The sequence below is a fragment of the Rattus norvegicus genome, chromosome Y (genome assembly GCF_021556685.1).
Source record: "Rattus norvegicus strain SHRSP/BbbUtx chromosome Y, alternate assembly SHRSP_T2T, whole genome shotgun sequence".
Taxonomy (NCBI): domain Eukaryota; kingdom Metazoa; phylum Chordata; class Mammalia; order Rodentia; family Muridae; genus Rattus; species Rattus norvegicus.
In genome coordinates this window covers 24424999-24445856 of record NC_141555.1, presented here as the reverse complement: position 1 = coordinate 24445856, position 20858 = coordinate 24424999, and the positions used below count along the sequence as shown (strand labels likewise).

At 37.9% G+C, this 20858-nt stretch overlaps 1 long non-coding RNA gene across 1 annotated transcript in view; it reads right to left on the bottom strand.

Annotated features, from left to right (window-relative positions):
* The window catches only part of LOC147997987 (uncharacterized), an 87727-nt gene that overhangs the window by 22366 nt on the left and 44503 nt on the right, over positions 1-20858 (bottom strand). Inside the window, exon 2 of the long non-coding RNA XR_015647433.1 lies at positions 9710-9764. This is a non-coding gene — a long non-coding RNA (uncharacterized LOC147997987). The remainder of the gene's footprint in view (positions 1-9709; positions 9765-20858) is intronic.

Below are 20858 nucleotides of genomic sequence, written 5' to 3'. Positions count from 1 at the left end.
CACTGAATTTTCTGCATATTACAAAAAGTTAGGATTCTCCATTCTATTTTTGGGAAAAATGACTTCCATAGGATATAAAAATCCTTAATATATTTTCAGAACTTTTTCCTTAGTTTAGAATTTTATTTATTCTTCACACACATATACAATGTACCTTGATCACACCGATCCTTAACTTGGTTCTACTCTCTCTGGATACATTCCATTTCCAGCTTCATGTTCTTTATATTTTCCTGTTTTATTTTCTTTATAATCTATCGGTTTACTGATTACTGCCTGTGGGGATCTTCCCTAATTCATTGTCTTAATTGTGTACAGAACTTGTGCATACGACTGTAGATGCAGTGAGTTCCATTGGTCCAACAACTATTTCATCTCTAGATTTCACGGTTGGATCCTATCACTCCCCAAGTTTGGCCTTCTCCTTTTCTGCTGTTTCCCCATCCTTATGCTCAGCTTTCTTCTTTATACGGTCTTAGCACTTATATAAGTTATACAAATCAACAGTAATTACTGCACAGTACACCTATACATTTCTCTGACCACAGATCATAAAAGTAGTAATGTATGGATAAAAACAGTTAGTATTGGAAGGCAGTTTAACAACATGGCCATTTAGCAAAACAGGAATAGTAGGATCCTCTCTATGGCCATGTGAGCCATGGGGAAAATGTGACTGTGTTTACAACATGACATCTGACTTTCATTCTATAGTATAGGCTTCAAAGTCAAACAAACAGCAGTTGGCCATTTTCATAAAATTTATATAATTGTCTTCATATTTCTGGATTTTCAACTGGCACAATGATATCTAGTTTCATCAATATCCATGCCAATGATATAATTTTGCTCTTTTGATAGTTAAAAAAAAGGTCTGGTGCCTATATAAATTATTTTTCCAATTTTGTAACATGGATATTTTGAACAGTGAGAAGGTAAATACAGTCATGGAGTTATACCTGGAATAGACATATTCCTCAAGGTCCATATTCCTTCAGTGTTACTATTGAATCACAAATAATTTCAGTTTTCAGTTTTATATTAATTTCTTTAGTAGCTATATTAAATTTTAGATCCAACAAACATATACCAGGGTTCTTTGTTCCAGCAACACTATACAAACACTGTCATTTGTATTTGTACTTCATCAACGATTTGTGGGTTTAGTAATTTTCATGTAATTTTTGATAATTACTGTGCCATTATTTTAAGCATTTAATCAACCATATTGCCTATTTAATTGCATTACTTTATTTCTGATGAATAAATTATTTTGTGTCTTATAGATATGATCCATACATCAGATAAAGAGCCAGTAAAGTTTCTCCATCGTTATTTAGTTGGTATCTCTTAATGACACTCCATTGTGAACATGTGCCATATTTCCTGTATCCATTCTTCTGTTGATGAGTATCTAGGTTCTTTCCAGCTTCTCCTATTATAAATAAGGCTGCTATGAAAATAGTGGAGCACGTGTCTTTGATACATGTTGGGGCATCTTTGGATATATGCCAAAGAGAGGTGTAGTTGGGTCTTCAGATAATTCAATGTCCAATTTTCTGAGGAACCTCCAGACTGATTTCCAGAATTGTTGTTCCAGTCTCCAATCCCACCAAAAATGGGGGGTATTCCTCTTTTTCCACATCCTCGCCAGGATTTGCTATCAGCTGAGTTTTTGATCTAAGCCATTCTGACTGGTGCAAGGTGAAATATCAGGGTTGTTTTGATTTGCATTTACCTTATGACTAAAGATGTTGAACATTTCTTTAGGTATTTCCCTGCCAATCGATATTCTTCAGCTGTGAATTCTTTCTTTTGCTCTGAACCCCATTTTTCAATAGGGTTCTTTGTCTCCCTGCCAGCTAACTTCATGTGTTCTTTGAATATTTTGGATATACGCTCTCTATCTGTTATAGGATTGATAAAGATCTTTTTCCAATCTGTTGGTTGCCATTTTGTCCTAACAACAATGTCCTATGCCATACAGAAGCTTTGCAATTTTATGCGATCACATTTGTCAATTCTTGATCTTAGAGCATGAGCTTTTTTTGTTTTATTCAGGAAATTTTCTCCAGTGCCCATGTGTTTGAGATACTTACCCAATTTTCTTCCCTTAGTTTGAGTGTATCTGGTTTGATGTGGAGGTCCTTGATCTAGTTGGACTAAAGGTTTCTACAGGGCAGTAAGTATGGATCAATTTGCCTTCTTCTACATGCTGACCTCCAGTTGAACCAACACCATTTGCAGAAAATGCTATCTTTTTTTCCATTGGATGGATTTGGCTCCATTCTCAAAAGTTAAGTGACCATGGGTTCATTTCTGGGTCTTCAATTCTATTCCAATGGTTTATATGCCTGACTCTGTCTTAATGCCATACGGTTTTTATCACTATTGCTCTGTAATACTCCTTGAGTTCAGGGATAGTGATTCCCAGGGAAGTCCTTTTATTGTTGAGGACAGTTTTAGCTATCCTGGGTTTTTTTTTCCAGAAGAATTTATGAATTGTTCTGTCTAACTCCATGGAGAATTGGACTGAAATTTTGATGGGGATTGGAATGAATCTGTAGGTTGCTTTTAGTATAATGGCCATTTTTACTATATTAATCCTGCCAGTCCATGAGCATTGGAGATCTTTCCATTTTCTGAAATCTCCTTCACTTTCTTCAGAGACATGATGTTCTGCTCATATGCTTATATCTTTTACTTGTTTGGATAAAGTCACCCTGAGATATTTTATATTATTTGAGGCTATTTTGAATGGTGTCATATCCCTAGTTTCTTTCTCCGCTTGTTTAGCTTTTGTGCAGAGTTATTTTTATACCCAGGCCCTTTGCTGAAATTGTTTATCAGGCTTAGTAATTCTCTTGTGGAACTTTTGAGGTCACTAAGTATACTATTATATCATCTACAAAGAGTGCTATTTTGACTTCTTCCTTTCCAAACTATATCCCTTTGACCTACTTTAGTGTCTGCTTGCTCTGGCTAAGACGTCTAGAACTGTATTGAATAAGTTGTGAGAGAGTGGGCAGCCTTGTCTAGTCCCTGATTTCAGTGTGATTGCTTTAAATTTCTCTCCACTTAGTTTAATGTTAGCTATGTATTTGCTGTATATATTTAGGTCTGGGCCTTAAATATCTGTCCTTTCCAGGACTTTTATCATCAAGGGATGTTGAATTTTGTCAAAATCTTTCTCAGCATCTAATGAAAGGATCATGTGGTTTTCATCTTTGAGTTTCTTTAGGCATTGGATTAGATTGTTGGTTTTCTGTATTAAAGCATCCCTGCAAGTATGGGATGAGTCCTACTCATTCATAGTGTATTTTTGTTTAATGTGATGTAGGATTAGGTTTACAAGAATTTCTTTGAGTATTTTTGTGTCGATATTGGTAAGAGAAATTGGTCTGAAGTTCTCTTTCTTTGTTGGGTCTTTCTGTGTTTTAGTTATTACAGCAATTGTGGCTTCCTGAAAGCAATTCGGTAGTACTCCATTTTTTCAATTTTATGGAATAGTTTGGACAGTATTGTTATGAAAATTTCAGTGAATTTTGGATGGATTTCTGCATTAAACATATCTGATCCTGGACTCTTTTTGGTTGGGAGAGTTTTGATGATTGCTTGTATTCCTTTGGGAGTTATGAGTGGTTCAAATGGTTTATCTTTTCCTGATTTAGCTTTGGTACCTTGTATTTGTCTAGGAAATTGTTCTTTTTCTCCAGATTTTCAAGTTTTGTTGAACATAGGCTTTTGTAGTAGATTGATTTTTTTTAAAATTTCCTCTGATACTGCTGTTAAGTCTCCCTTTTTAATATTTGATTTTGTTAATTTGGACACTCTCTGTATCCTCTGTTTAGTCTGGCTGTGGGTTAATATATCCTGTTGATTTTCTCAGAGAACCAGGTATTGGTTCTGTTGATTCTTTGTATAGTCCCGTTTTTTATACTTGGTTGATATCAGCTCTGTGTTTGATTATTTCCTGACTTCTACTAATCCTGGGTGTATTTGCTTCTTTTTAATCTAGAGGTTTTAGGTGTGCTGTCAAGCTGCTGATGTATCCTCTCTCCTGTTTCTTTCTGCAGGCACTCAGATCTATGAGTTTTCCTCTTAGAACAGCTTTCATTGTGTCCCAAGAGTTTGGGTGTATTGTAGCTTCATTTTCATTGAATTATAAGAAGTCTTTAATTTCTTCCTTTAATTTTTCCTTGACCACGTTATCATTGAGTAGTGCATTATTCAACTTCCATGTATATGTGGTGTTCTTTCCCGATCGTTTTTGAAGAACAGCCTTAGCCCATGGAAGTCTGGTAGAGTGCATGGAATTATTGCTATATTTCTGTATCCTTTGAGGCCTGCTTTTTGACTGATTATATGATCAGTGTTGGAGAAAGTGCCATGAGGTGGTGAGAAGAATGTATTTCCTTTTGTTTTGGATAGAATGTTCTCTAAATATCTGTTAAGTCCATTTGGTTTATACCTTCTTTTAGTCTCTCTATGTATCTGTTTAATTTCTCTTTCCGTGATCTGTCCAGTGGTGAGAATGGGGTGTTGAAATCTCATACTCTTATTATTTGTGGTGCCATATGTTCTTTGACTTTAGTAAGGTTTCTTCTTTGTATATAGGTGCCCTCGTATTTGGAGCGTAGATATTTATGATTTCGAGTTCATCTTGGTGGATTTTTCCTTTGATAAATATGAAGTGTCCTTCCTTATGCTTTTGATGACTTTCGGTTGAAAGTTGATTTTATATGATATTAGAATGGCTACTCCAGCTTGCTTCTTCAGACCATTTCCTTGGAAAGTTTTTTTCCAGTCTTTTCCTCTGATGTAGTGTCTGTCTTTGTCTCTGAAGTGTGTTTCCTGAAGTGCAACACGCTGTGTCCTCAATACATATCCAGTGTGTCAATCTGTGTATTTTTAGTGGGTTATTGAGTCCATTGATGACGAGAGATATTAAAGAATAGTGATCTTCGCTTTCTGTAATTTTCATAATTGGAGATTAGAAAATGATTGTGTGCTTCTCTTATCTTCGTTTTGTTGTGAAAAGATTAATTTCTTGCTTTATCTATGATTTTACTTGCCTCCTTGTTTTGGGGTTTGCCAGTTAGGGTCCTTTGTAGGACTGGATATGTAGAAAGATATTCTGTAATTTGGTTTTGTCATGGAATATTTTGGTTTCTCCATCTATGTTAATTAGGAGTTTTGCTGGATACAGTATCCTGGGATGGTGTTTTTGTTCTCTTAGTGTCTGTATGACATCTGTCCAGGATCTTCTGGCTTTCATAGTATCTGCTGAGAATTCTGTTTTAATTCTGATAGGTCTGTCTTTATATGTTACTTGACCTCTTCCGTTACTGCTCTTAATATTTTTATTTGTTTTTCGATTTTAGTGTTTTGACTATTATGTGATGGGATGATTTCCTTTTCTGGTCCAATCTATTTGGAGTTCTGTCGGCTTTGTGTATGTTTATGGGCATCTCTTTCTTTAGATTAGGGAAGTTTCTTTCTATAATTTTGTTGAATATATTACTGTCCCTTGATGTTGACAGTCTTCACTCTCTTCTATACCTGGTAAGCTTAGGTTTGATCTACACATTGTGCCCCGCATATCCTTTATGTTTTGGGCTAGCTGCTTTTCCATTTAAATTATCTTTGACAGTTGTGTCAAAGATTTCTGTGGAATCTTGTGCTCCTTAGATTATGTCTTCAATCTCTTTTATCCTGTTGGTGATTCTCGCATCTGTGACTCCTGGTCTCTTTCCTAGGTTTTCCATTTTCAGGGTTGTCTTCCTTGTGCTTTCTTTATTGTTTCTATTTCTATTTTTAACTCCAGGGTGGTTTTGTATATTTTCTTCTCCTGTTTTGCAGTTTTTCCAGTAGTTCTTTAAGGTACTTTTGAGTTCACTCTTTCAGGGATTATACTTGTTTACTTCTGTATTTTCTATTGTCCTTTATATCCTTAAAGGAGTTATTTATGACCTTCTTAACACACTCCCCCGTCATGATAAAATGTGAATTTAAATCTAGATCTTGCTTTTGTTTAGATATACACTGTTTGTTTTGATGGGAGAATTGGGTTCTGTTGTGCCTAAGTAGTCTTGATTTCTGTTGCTTGTGTTCCTGACTAGCCATCAGATTGTCTCTGGAGCTAGCTTCTCTTGGTCTTTCTGACGGTGGTTGACCGCCCTGTAGGCTTGTGTGTCAGGATTGCTGTAGACCTGTTTTCCTGTTTTGTTTTACACAGTTATGGGAACAAAGTATTCTGTTCTCAGGCATGTAGTTGCTCCTGTCCACTCCCTTTCATCTTGCCCTGTGGGCGGGAACGAGAAGGAAATTCCCATACTTCTCCTAGGTCCCACTGTAGGGTGGGGACACTGATGGCACAAAATGTTTTCCTCTTGAGTCAGGAATCTTGGCAGAGTGTAGTCCTCTCTGGTTTCCCAGGAGTGTCTGCTTCTCTAAAGGTCTAGTTCCCCCACACTCAGGATTTTGGTACAAGGAGATGTTTGACCAGTTCAGTTCAGATCCAGGCACAGTCTGGAACATGGTGCTCCTTTAGATTTACTCCTCCTATATTCCTGTGTCCAGAGGCACTAGGCAGTTTTGTCTTGGGCTAGAGGTGTGGGCAATGGTGGGCAGAAGTGGCAGTCTCTGTTCCTTGTACGCTTGGTATTGCCCAAACTCCTGGGTGATCAGCTCTCTCTCCCACAGCATCTAGAATCAGGGAGCTCTGGGCCAGGACCACAGAAGTTCAGGAGCCTGCAAGAAACTGGAACTGCCTGGTCCCAGGGCAGTTCTGCCTTTGTGTGTCCTGAGACCACCACTCAGCTCACTTCGAGCAGGAAAGTTTGATTCACCTCTTGTCTCAGGCCTGAAGTCGCTCGTTGAGCTGACTTGCAGATTTCCATTAAGGCTGCAACCAAAAATGTTCTGCCCCTACTGCCCCTAGGTCCCTATTAACAGGAGGCCAAGATAGAGCTAGGTGTTTTTTTCTTGATTCAGGACTGTGAGCAGAGTTCTCAGGGGTTTCTGCCCCTCTGACAGTCTAAGACTTCCTGAACCCACACGAGATTAGGGTGTAGAATAATGTTAACACCAGTTCAGATCCAGGTGCAGTTTGGACTGCAGGGCTCCTTAAGCTTGACTACTCCTATATTCATGTGTCCAGAGGCACTCTGCAGTTTCCTCTTGGGCTAGGAATGTGTGCACCGGTGGTCAGAAGTGGCAATCTCTCCTTCCCTGTGGTCTCAGTATTGCCCACTCTTCTGGGTGATCAGCTCTCTGTCCCACAGAGTTTCCAAAGGAGTTTCAAATGTTCATTCCCTATCCTACAGGTCTCCAGTCTTTCCAATTCTCCTCCAAAATGTATTGGAAAAGACCCTTCTGTTCAAGGGGAGTACAACAGGTCCCATCAGACAAAGAGGGCTGCAAAAGTTCTTCTCTTAAAGGTAATCTCTGTGATTTCTCATATTCCACAAATGGATTAAATCCTGTCCTGTCTCCACATGAGACTTTACTACCTTGCCAGCTGCCAAAGCAGGGAACAGAGCCATGTCCACTCACAAAGACAGACAAAGATGCCTCCCATCTCCAACAAAGTGCCTTATGCAATCTGCTTTGGGTAAAATGAGTTTGAAACCTGATTCTGCTGACAAAGGGAATTTCAGAACTTCCCTATTAAACCAAGAGGACTTTCAATGTCCTATACTATTAAAAATGGGCTTAAATAATCACTTATGGTCCAAGGGGGACAAAATCCCCAAGTGAACCTCATAACACACATACCAGCCCAAGCAGAGACAAAATTTTCTGCATTTACACCATTAGTTCAAGGACCACTGCCAGTTTCAGAAGGGGCTCTTGAGAATTCCAAACCCATGTAAGATGTGTTAGAAAATTCTGAGTCCCCCAGCTCCGAAAAAAAGAACCAAAAAAAAAAATTCTGAGTCCACCCAAGGAACTCTTATGCCTTCCGAACATAAAAAATATGTTCTAGCACCCTCACCATTTCCCCTTGTACTGCAAATGTCCCTATACAACAGAGAATTATTCAAATATCTTCTACCACTGAAAAGGACCCACGTGACATGTCATTAGGCTCAAAAGAGCCAGGTTTATCACAACACACAGTCAATGAGCCATGCAGGCTCCATATTTATAAAATGTGCAGAGAAGATAAAACATCTCCTACCTCCTCAGGGGACTCTAGGTCATTTTGTCCTGAACGGAGAGGTTCCAAAATTTTCCACATATAAATCAGAGATGCTAGAATTTCCCAAAACTGAGCAGTATTCTCTGAGTAGTACTCCATCTCCTAAAGATTCTGTGAGACAAGAAACATCTACAAAAGGAGTTCTACCCACAGCCACATCTTTAGGATTGGCTTGTGGATTGGACAAATGTGCAAAAGATGTTCTAGGACATACTCCATCTGTAGAGAAGGTTATGGATCGAACCATATGTGAACCAGTAGTAGGGGAACATGATATGCAAACACCAGTGTCTGTAGCATCCCCAACATCTGAGGAAAGGGATTCCTTGGATTCCATTAGTGCAAAAGAATGCATATGACCTCCGCAAACTTCACAGGAGTCTATAGAACTTCCTTATCTCCTCAAGATTAGCCATCTTCCCCAACTACAGAAGATGCTACACACTCTTCCAAATATGCAGAAAGGGTTGCCTGTCCTTCTTTCTACCCACAAGCAGACCCAGAACATCTGTAAAATACTTCAATGGCTCTGCACTTTTCCTGACCTTCTGAAGGGGCCTTGGAACCTGTTTTGCCTATCAAGCAGGCTAGGGAAACTGACTCTTCTATACGAAAGTCTGTTTCCTCTTCTCTAGCAAAAGAAATTTTTCTTGGAACTTCCTCAATTAGTCAACAATATGTAGAAACATCCTTATCTGCCCATGAGGCTCTCAACCCTCTCACATATGCCCATGATGCTGTAGGAGAGGTCTCATCTTCAGAGGTAGCTCTAATACCTACACCCCATTTTGATGTCAGTCAGGATTTCTAAACATGTACAAGGTACAATAAGACCTTCCTCATCTGAGAAGGATGTCTTAGGATCTACTGCATCTGAACAGCATGCTTTACAACTATCCCCATCTACACAAATAGATTTCTTTCACATGTCCACTCTGGGCAGAAATACTCAACATTCTCCCTCTACCAAAATGGACCACAGGCATCCAGTTTCTAGAAACAGTGGTTTAAGGTTTGTTCCTTCTGATGGAGTCTTGAAAAATTTCTCCTGTAAGGAAGACAGTTTCAACCTTCCCCTTCTGCCAAAAGAAACCTTGTGCTATCTTCTTCTGCAAAAGAGACACCAAAAGCTACAACTACTCCTCAGGTGAGTCCCACACATTCTCCATCTGTCCAACGGGCCGTGGAATTTTCAAAAAATGATGAAGGAAATGTGGAAAGTTACCAATCCTTTCAAGGGAGTGCTGGACATCTCATGTTGTCCAAAGATGCTCAAAGTGATTTGTTATTGTGCAAATTAGACTTCAAAAATACAAAACCCTTTTATATTTCCAAAGGTCTGAAGGAATGTCCACATCAAAAAAAATCATTTGGACCTTATGCCATTAGCCCATGCATCTAAAAATCAATCTGGCTCTAGCACTCTTCCTGGAAAACATTGACCACCAGCCATACAATCCCCAGGACAATTGAAATCTAAAAAGTGGTATCTAGAAACTTTACCATCTGCCCAAAAGTCTTTAGGATGTTCAGCAACTTCTCCAAGAGCTTGGTGCACCTAGAGAACAAAATAACTAGAGTCATCTTCCCAGGGTATTTTCCCAAGAACCACATATTTCTTCTTTTATTTTATATCAAGACAGAAGTCCAGCTTCCTTCTCCCCATCTCTGATCTCTTCATCCTATCTGTTCTCCCTTCCAAATGGCTCTTTACTCCGAAATAGAGGCCAAATAGTAAACCATAGATATATAGAAGGAATATCTGAGAGGTAGTTGCTGTCAAGATAAACCTTGTGATGTCACAGAGGAAGCTAGTGTTCTCCAGGATGCAAGAGATTTTTCATGGAGGGCCTAATGATGATGTCACTGAGAAGTGGCATGGCCTACCTGCTGAACAGCGTTCCTTACATTGACCAGATTTGGAGGTGCCGTCTCCAGGAGTGTTTCCTGTGACACAGTAGAAATCTTTACATGCTACATCTCTCTAAAGCTGGAGACTTCTCTCTTCTTCATTAGTGATCACATGCTCTGAATGAAGAAAGTTATTCAGGGGTTTGTCATGGGTAGAAAAGATCTAGGAACAAGGAAGGAAGGAGATTCTACTCGAGATTTAATTTACTCCAATTTCCAACCTTCTGACATAAATATCAATTCCCTAGGTTTAATCTGTTTCCTACTTGCCACTATTTTCCCTACAGACCTTTAATTGAGTGAATATTGTGCTACATTTTCTGACTGGAAATTCATGGACCGGGGGCATCATTTATGTTCCTGCATGTGTATTCAAAAATTTCATTTTTCCAATTCCATTTTTGCAATGAATTTGTCAACAAATGGGGCCCACTTATAGAGTGAATATAGGAGTGGAAATATAGTGTACCTACTTCAAATGATCAACTCCCAAATCCTTATTTTATCTATAAATTACCAGACATCAGTTAAGCAAAGGACAGCATGGACTATAGAATTTGGTTCTGTAGTTCTATTATATATCTTTTCTCTAATATCAACCTTCCTGTTTGTCCAGGGAAAGACTTGAGGATTTTGGATGTTTTACCATGACTCTTTCTTCAGGCCAAACATTAGTTTCTGGGTGATGGACAGCAAGAGGAATGGATTGAGGTCCAGTGAAACCTCAACTTCAGTAGGTTATGAGAACAGGAGGGAGTCTATTTGGCATTGTCATTTGTGGATCATATATTCTTGACGTAGTTAGGCACAATCCATGTAAATATTCCATCAAAAATCGTAGTTGTAGGAGCCACCAAAAGTATATATAAGTATAAAAGTATATATAAAGTATATATATGATAGATAGATATAGATATAGATATAGGTATAGATAGATATAGAAATAGGTATAGATATAGATATAGATATAGATGATATAGATATAGTTATAGATATAGATGATATAGATATATATAGGTATAGATATAGATGATATAGATATAGATATAGAGATGATAAAGATAGAGATAGAGATAGAGATAGAGATAGAGGTAGAGGTAGAGGTAGAGATAGAGATAGAGATAGAGATAGAGATAGAGATAGATAGATATAGATAGATATAGATAGATATAGATATATAGATATACCAGGCACCAAAACTAGATAGGATGATTGAAGCTAAGAAGATCATACTGCCAGGAACTGGATATAGATCATTCATGAGAGAACCAGCTAGAGCATGTCAAATACAGAAGTGAATGTTAGTGGCAAACCAGAGAACTGAAAATGGACCTCTTCTTTTAAGATGATAAGAAAGGATTACAACTGAATGGACTTTCAACCCCATAAGAACAACAATTCAACTAAGTAGAGATTTCTGGTACTAAACCAATATTCAAAGATTGGGCATAGACAGACCTATGGCTCCAACTGCATAGGTAACAGAGTATGGTCTTGTTGGGCCCCAATGGAAGGAGAAGCCCTTCCTCCTCCCTAGGTTTGCCTCCCAATTCAAGGGAATGTCAAGGTACAGTAAGAGGGGTTATAGAAGAAGGTTAGTGGGACTGTTTAGGGATCTCATGGACAGGGACCTGGGACAAAAAATAACATTTGAAATGTAAATATAAAAATATCCAATTAGGAAAAGTAATAAAAATTGCTTAAAAAATAAAAAGTATGACAGAAAAAAAAAGAAAAGTTAACTGCCAGCTAATCATACCTATTGACTCAGAAATCTAAATGGTAACTGTCAGGGAATGGTAGTCAGAGTAATACTAGTGGAAAGACTGAGATGATGAAATCTCAAATAGAAGCACTTCTCTCTCCCAGTTATCAGTGTCAGACCCAAACTTCACTATAGAAATCCAAAGCAAGGAGGACTGTACTCTGAGCTGAGGACACAATACTTGTCTTTCCCTTCTTCCTTAGGACCTTTCTCTTCTGGGAAAAATGATAAAAGCCATGAGCTCTCACAGAACAACTGGGCCCTTTCCAACACCTGGATTTTGGAATAAAGAAATGAATGATATAAACTCTCTGACATCAAGGAAACATAACAAGCAGGGATGTCCAGATGCTTCTGGGAAGCCCTCAGTTCCTGATTCCCTTATGTTAAGATTCAGATAAAGGCTATCTCTTCAGCAAACCAAGTAAACCCCTAAAAAGGGCTCACTGAGCTTTCCACTGGACCAAGTATTTTTTTTATACAAATACACTCCCAATTGGCTCTTTATTCTGAATTGAAGGCCATTTATGAAACCTTGGAGGTACTGAAGGAATATACAAGAGTCTGTTGCTGTCAGCACAACACTTGCGACATCACAGAAGAAGTTAGGGCTCTCCAGGATACAAGAGATTTTACATGGAGGGCCTAATGATGATGTCACTGAGAATTGCCATAGCCTACCTGCTAAACGATTTCCTTACATTGACCAGATTTGGAGGTGCCATTTCCAAGAGTGTCTCCTGTGACACAGTAGAAACCTTTACATATTCATCTCTCTAAAACTAGAGACTTCTCTCTGCTTCATTAGTGGGTACATGCTCTGAATAGAGATAGTTTGTTAGGGGCTTGGCATGGGTAGAAAAGATCTAGGAACAAGGAGTGAAGGAGATTCTTCTGGAGATTAATTATTTCCCCAGGTCCAATCTTGTGACATATAGTTCAATTCCCTAGGTTTCATCAGTTTTCCATATGCTAGTATTTTCCCCACAGAACTTTAATCGAGTGAATATTGTTTTACATTTTCTGATTGTACATTAATTGACAGGAGACATTATATATATTCCTGCATGTGTACTCAAAAAATTTCATTTTTACAATTCCATTTTTTTTGCAATGAATTCGACAACAAACTTGGCCCAGCTATAGAGTGACTAAAGAGTAGAAATGTTGTGTACATACGTCAAATGATCAACTCCCAAATCCTTATTTGATCCTAATATTACCAGACATCAATAAAGCAAAGGACCACCTGGACTACACAATTCAGTTCTCTAGTCACATTTGATATCTGTACTACAAAATCTACCTTCCTGTATTCTAATTGCCAGACTTGAAGGTTTTAGATATTTTACCATGATTCTTTCTTAAAGCCAATATAAGAAACAGGAAGATGGCAGGGGGAAGAAAGCTAGAGGAACAGGGAAACCTCAACTTCAAGTACAGGAGAGAGTCTATATAACATTGTCATTTGTAAATGGTACATTCTTGACCTAGTTGTGCAGAATCCATGTTAACATTCCACCTAACCAAATAGCTGTAGGAGGCACCAAAAGTGTGTGAGTGTGTGTGTATCAGTCACCAGTAATAGATAAGATTTATGAAGCTAAGAAGTGCATTCTGACAGAAAACGGATATAGATATGTTTTGAGAGACACAACTACAGCATGTCAAATAAAGAAGTGAATGCTAGTGCCAAACCAGTGAACTGAAAATGGACCTCATTTTGGTAGAATTTGAGAAAGGGTAACATGAGCTGAAGGAACCTTCAACCCCATAAGAACAACAATGCTAATGAAACAAAGTTTTCTGGTATGAGACTAATATTGAAAGACTGTACGTGAACAGACCTATGTCTCCAACTGCAGAGAATGACCTTGTTGGGCACCAGTGGAAGAAGAAGCCCTTGGTCCTTTCTGGGTTTGATTCACACTTAAAGAGAATTTGAAGGGACAGTAAGGGGTGGTTATAGAAGAAGTAGAGAAGGACCGGTTAGGGATCTTATGGGAGAAAACTCTTAAAGGGAATAATATTATAATTGTAAATAGAGAAATAAACATTTAAAAAGACAAATAAATTTGTAAAAATTAAAAAAATAAGATATAAAAGAAAAGAAAACTGACAGCTAAACACAGCTATTGACACAGAAATCTAATGGGTCACTGTCAGGGAATGGTAGTCAGAGAAATAATATTGGAAAGATTGAGATGGTGAAGTCTCAACTAGAAACACTTCTCTTTCCCAATATCAGTGTCAGACACAAACTAAACAATAGATATAAATAGCATGGAGGAGTTTACTTTGAGCTAGGGACAAAATACTTGTTCTTCCCTTCTTCCTTAGGTCCTTTTTCTTCTTGTCAAAAAGAATAATAACCATGACCTCTCAGAAAGAAAACTGTGCCCTTCCCAACACTTGACTTTTGAAATAAAGTAATTAATGATAGAAAATCTCTGACTTCAAGAAACCATAATATTCAGGGAAGTCCAGATGCTTCTGAGAGTTTCCCAGCTCCTTATTCCCATATGTGGAAGACTCAGGTCAAGGCTGTCTCTTAAGAGAACCCACTCAACCCCTACAAAGGTCTCACATAGCTTTACCATGGACCACATATTTCTTCTTTTTTATACCAAGACAGAAGGCCAGGTTCCTTCTCCCCATCTCTGATCTCTTCATCCTCTTTTTTTTTCTCTCCCAAATGGCTGTTTATTCTGAATTACAGATCAATTAGTAAACTCTAGAGGTACTGATGGAATATCTAAGAGGCAGATGATGTCACAACACTTTTGACATCACAGAAGAAACTAGGGCTCTCCAGGATACAAGAGATTTTTAATGGAGGGCCTAATGATGATGTCACTGAGACTTGCTATGGCCTACCTGCTGAACAGATTTCCTTACATTGACCAGGTTCAAGAGTGCCTTTTCCAGAAGAATCTCTTGAGAAACAGTCGAAACCATTACATACTACATCTCTCTAAATCTAGAGATTTCTCTTGGCTTCATTAGTGGTTACATGCTCTGAATGGAGATAGTTAGTCAGGGACTTGACATGGGTAGAAATCACTTAGGAACATAAAGTATAGGAGATTCTTCTACATAACATTTTTATTCCCAGGTTCATTCCAGTGACATACAGTTAAATTTTCTAGGTTTTCTCTGTTTCCCAATGGGCAGTATTTTCCCTATAGACCATTAATTTATTGAATATTGTATTACAAAAATGTGATCATGTTTTAGTTTTCTTCTCTTGCATAGTGTTGAAAAAGTGATACCCAATACAGTATTAGAACAAATATTACATAGTCACCTAAATAAAACAAATTATTCCCAAGGCCAACATAACTTCATAAGTAAGCAATTTGAATTTACAGAGAAATGGTTAAGTATTGTATTATTTATCTTCAAAAATACTCTTATAAGAATCTTTAAAAAAACAGAAATATAAACATCTTTATAAAAATGTCATCTGCTTCAAATGATCAGAATGCACATCTGTGATTGGGAATCATTATTAAATCCTATCAGGAAGCAGAGGGTAAAACTGGTTCAGAAATCAGTCATCAACACTGCAGCCTTTGTGACAGTCACACCATTAGTCTGTGCCACCATGGTTCTTGATCCCTGACCTTAAAAGGTCCCAGCCTTTCTGAACTACCAATTGTTCCATACACTGTTTTTTATAACAGAGGCAGTAGGGAAAAGATCTTAGCCAGCTTCACAATCAATTTTATTTTTCCAAATGCTTTTTAAGGGTTGTGGTCCTTTTTAAGCATTGTGACAATTCTACATTTCCTTGGTCAACAATAGAAGCACTGATCTACCCCAGGGGCAATTGCTAAAGGACCTGGACCACGGTTATTGCAAATGCCAATGGCTCTGCCCTCTGAGTGGTGGGAAGCTCCATGAGGATTTTCATGCACTTCTTAGATTAAGAGAGAATGATTGCAATAACTGAGTGACACTCTGTGTGAAGTTCTCGTGGGGTTCATGACTCACCAAGGTCCAAGGAGACTATGCTGAAGAGTGGGACATACCCCAGGAGTTCTAAAGCTGTGTGCCATTCCTCCTTCACAGGCCTTGGCCATACTCCATGTCAGAATCAATTTTGAACTATGCTTTTACCCTGGATAGAATTTCAAATACTATAAAGAATAGGGAGAGTGGGCAGCCTTACATTGTCCTTGATTTAATGGAATTGCTTTACGTTTCTTTCCCTTTAGATTGATGTTGGGTACCAGCCTGCTGTCCATTGCCTCTATTATGTTTCTGCATAGGAATCGTATCCCTGATTGGTCTCATGCTTTTAACATGAATGGGGGTTGGAATATTTTTGCAAGCTTTTTCAGCATATAATGAGATTATCATGTGATTTTTCTCTTTCAGTTTCATTTTATAGTGAATTATATTGATGGATTTTCAGAAATTGAACCATCCCTGCCTCCCACTAGAAATTAATAATTACACAGCATAAACTACAGAAAGTATCTCACAGTTACATGCATACTCCAACAGCTCCCCAGAAAACAAAAACAAAAAATACAAACAAAAAAAACATGCACCCCACTGAAGAGAAGTAATACTCACATACCTTCTCAAACATCCCAATCGAAAACACAAAAACCAAAAAACATGCAAGCAAAAAAACCCTGCTTCCTCAACATGTCATTAATACCTTTAAGCATTAATGTCCTCTACTCAACAGTAAAAGGACACAGGATAACACAATGGATTTAAAAAGAGGAAACATCCTTCTGTTGCACCCAAGAAACACAATCCAGGTACGGAGCTAGACACAACCTCAGACCAAGGGGTTGGAAAAGTTTTTCCAAGCAAATGGACACAAGAAACAAGATGGTGTAACCATTGTAACATCCAGCAAACCAGACTTTCTACCAAAAGTAATGAAAAGAGACTGGGAAGGACACTTATTATGCATCAGAGGAAATATCCACCAAAATGGCATCTCGATTCTGGATGTCTATAAGACAAAGACAAAAGCAGCAATATTGGTGAGAGAAATATTGCTGAAGTTTAAATATCACATCGAAGCTCACACATTAATAGTGGGGTCCATCAATGTCCCACTCTCACTAAGGGCAGACCATTGAAACCTAAACTAAAAATAAATAAATAAATAAATGATGTCCCTAACACGGGGTTCAATTAAATTGACCACACTGATATCTACAGAATAGTTCACATGAACACAAAAGTACACACTCTCTTTTCTGTACCTCATGGAACCTTATCCTAAGTTGACCTTGTTCTCCCACTCTAAAAAAGCCACAAAGGATACAGAAAGACTATGCTAAGCATTGGATCTTCTCAGATTACCAGGGATTAAAACTGGATTTCAACAATAAGAAAAAGTATATAAACCCATTGAAATTCAATAGCTCCAAACTGAAGAACCACAAGTTCAGAGAAGAGAAGAAAAAGAAAAAGCATTCCTTGAATTTAATGAAAATGAAGGCCCAGCTTCCCCAAACTGAAGGGACGTAAAGAAAGCAGTGTTAAGGGGAACATGCATATGCAGCACAGGGAGCTTTCATAAAGAAATCAGAGTGACCGCACACTAGCAACTTCCCAGCGTACCCTAAATCTCTAAAATAAAAAGAAGCAAATACATATTAAAGGAGGGGACAGAAAGAAATGATCAGACTCGGGGTGAGAGTGATCCATCAGAAACAAAGTGAATACAAAAATTAACAAAAAGTAGAGCTAGTTCCTTGGGAAAATCAAGCAGACATACAAAGCCCTAAACAAATAATGTAATAGGAGGTAAGACAGCATCCAAATAACAAATTCAGAAATGAATAGGGAGCCGCATAGGTGGACACTGATGAAAGTCACAGAATCATTAGGTGTCAAAAACCTGCTGTCTGCAAAATTAGAATCTCTGAATTAAATGGATGATTGTATCGAAGGATAACACTGACCACAGGTAAACTGAGGTCAGATAAACTATGTGAATAGCTCTACAACCCTTAAAGAGTAATTTAACCTTTAAACAGTAATTAAAAGTTTCCCCACTGTAAAATTCCCAGGGACAGATTGATTGAGCGCAGACTTCTACCAGATTTTCAAAGATATCTCAACCTACGCCTAAACACAGAAACAGAAGGAAAATAGCCAAACTGATTCCATGACAGCATTGTTGCCCTGACACCAAAATCACAAATCAACTCAACAAAGAAAGAATTTCAGACGAATTTCCCTGACGAACATTGGTGGAAAAAAGACTAGGTAAAATGCTTGAAAATAAAATCCAAGGACATTTAAATCCGCCATCCAGCGCCATTTAGTAGGCTTGCTCCTGAGGAGGCAGGAGTGGATCAGTCGATGAAAACTGATCAAAGTGATCCACCATATTAACAAACTGAACTGAAAAAAAAATTCTGCCCTCAGCACTTTACATTAACGTAGGAGCTCTCCTTTGATGTTACTTTTTGGTAGTTGCATATCATGCAATATATATATATTTAGTAACATATTAAATTGTTATATCCTAATATTATAATATATAACTAATATTAATGTATTATATTAATATTAACATTTTGTATTATACATTAAATTATATTAATATGGTAAATATAATTAATATTGATATATTATGTTACAATATTAAATTAATAAATAGTGATATAATAAATTAAATTACATATTACATTAATATATCAAAATTAATATATTAATTATTAATATATTTAATATGAATTATAATATGCACTATTACACAATGGTGTGAAGGAGCAGAATTGAAGAAACAAAGAAAAAAATGCAAGACTATCTCTTTAGATACTGAAAAAGCCTTTGACAGAATAAATCGTCCTTCACTATTTATGGTCTCAGGGAGACCAGGGATGACAGGCACATACATTATGCAATAAAATACTAAAATAAATACAAAAAATATTACATAAAATGAAATAAAGCAGTCCAACAGTTAATACCAAATATGGGGGGGAAACAAAAGGCAATTCGACTAAATTGGAGAATGAGAACAGACTGCTCATTTCGCAGCATCCTTTCAGTAAAGTCCTTAAATTCCCAGCTAGAGCAGTACGACAACCAAAGGAAGTCGAGGGGATGATATTGGAAAATCAGAACTCAGTGTATCACCATTCACACATCATATAATAGTGAACATATGTGATCCCAAAGATTTACCAGAAATGACCTACATATGAAAAACACCTTCAGCCGAGTGGACGGATGAATAATTAAATGAAAATAATCTGTCATGCAAATGACAGAGAGGCTGAGAAGAAATTAGGGAAGCAATGCCATTCACAATGGGCATATGTGTGTATATATACATATATATATATATATATGAAATATAAAATAACTCTAACTTAGCACATCAGAAACATGTCTGGTGTGAACTCCAAGTCTCTGAAGAGAGAAACTGAGGAAGGTAGCAGAAGACAAAAAGACCTCCCATGCTCACGGACAGGTAGGATTAAGAGAATCAAAGAGGCCATCTTACTTTTGGGTGAAGATACAAAGTTGCTATCTCACTGTCAGGTGTGACATGGTTGCCAAGGTGCATGCAGGACAAGAGGCAATCTTGCAGTCATGTGTGGAGTCAAAGACGACATCTTGCTATTTGGATGTGACATGGTTGCCCAATGAGCACATGTTACCTCATTGGCTGTGGAGGCAGGGTCAACCTGAAACATCTCTAGCTTTCTAACATGCAGATGGTGTCACAATTTCTAAATCACATATGTCACCCAAAATAACCAGGGTAAAAATCTCTGACAGAGGGATGGCAGCCATTACTGGAGAAGGAAATGGATTTGGTGTCTGTAAGAACAAACTGCTCATGCCATGCCATTCAATCAGCCCAAGCATCATTGGATGAGGAGATCTAGATTTAGAGACTGAATGTTTAATGTTTTCTTGGGAAATTTTAGCCTGCTCGCTACGGTTCACTATTATCAGGAAATATTTGAAATGGTATACTATGCAGCTGTGAAAAATAAGGACATTGTGAAGCTGCAGTCAACTAGATGGAACGAGTTGAGAAACCTGAAATTCCTCTGAGTGAGACCATTGAAGACCTCGAAAAAAGGGAACACTGGGCCTGGGTCACTGAAGACACAGATATCCATAGAAATTACAAGAGACATGACCGAAGAAGAAACAACTTTATCTACTGGACTATGGAGCAATGGTTAGAGACCCTACAAGGGGAGATCTCTATTAACAGAAAATTTAATCCAGAAATACTGTTGAGGAAAGCTTGTTGGAATTTCTGAACCCAATGAACCCATAAAGAAAACACACAATCTGGTTATTATAATTACTATCTATAAATGTGTATTGGGCAGATCTAACGCTATCATAATGTATTCCCCAACCAGAAAACACGTTGCTACATGTGCTTTCTCAAGGCCATATGGATTCTTTTCATCATTACTTCCTCCTCTTTTTCTTCAGTCCTCTGCCTTCCCCTCTTACCCTCTTCTGCCTCTCTACCTAACCCCACAGTCAAACCTCCAGTACCAACTTTCCCCTCTGGCTCTCAGTAATAGGCTCTAGCATTTACTGACCGGTGAAAATGGGAAGAAGGTTCATATGCAATTACCTGAGTCCATGACAGAGGGCCAGTCGGGGGGGAACCTCCTTTGAGGAAGCAGATAAATATCAGGATACAAATTGCTTTTGCTGGGGGAAGGGCAAATACTTATAATGCTTTCCATATCTATCCAGTGGATTCTGATAAAATGGGGAATATTCTTCCTAAAGAACCGGCTATACTACATCTTGTCTTATATCTGAAAAGACCTCTGCCATACCGCAAGGACATGTACTCCATTATGTTCATAGTGGATTTCTTCATAATGAACAGAAAATAGAAATAAGCCAGATGCCCCTCAACCAAACAATGGCTACAGATAATGTGGTTCCTTTACACAATGGAATACTACACACATATGAAAAATAAGGACATTGAGAAGCTGC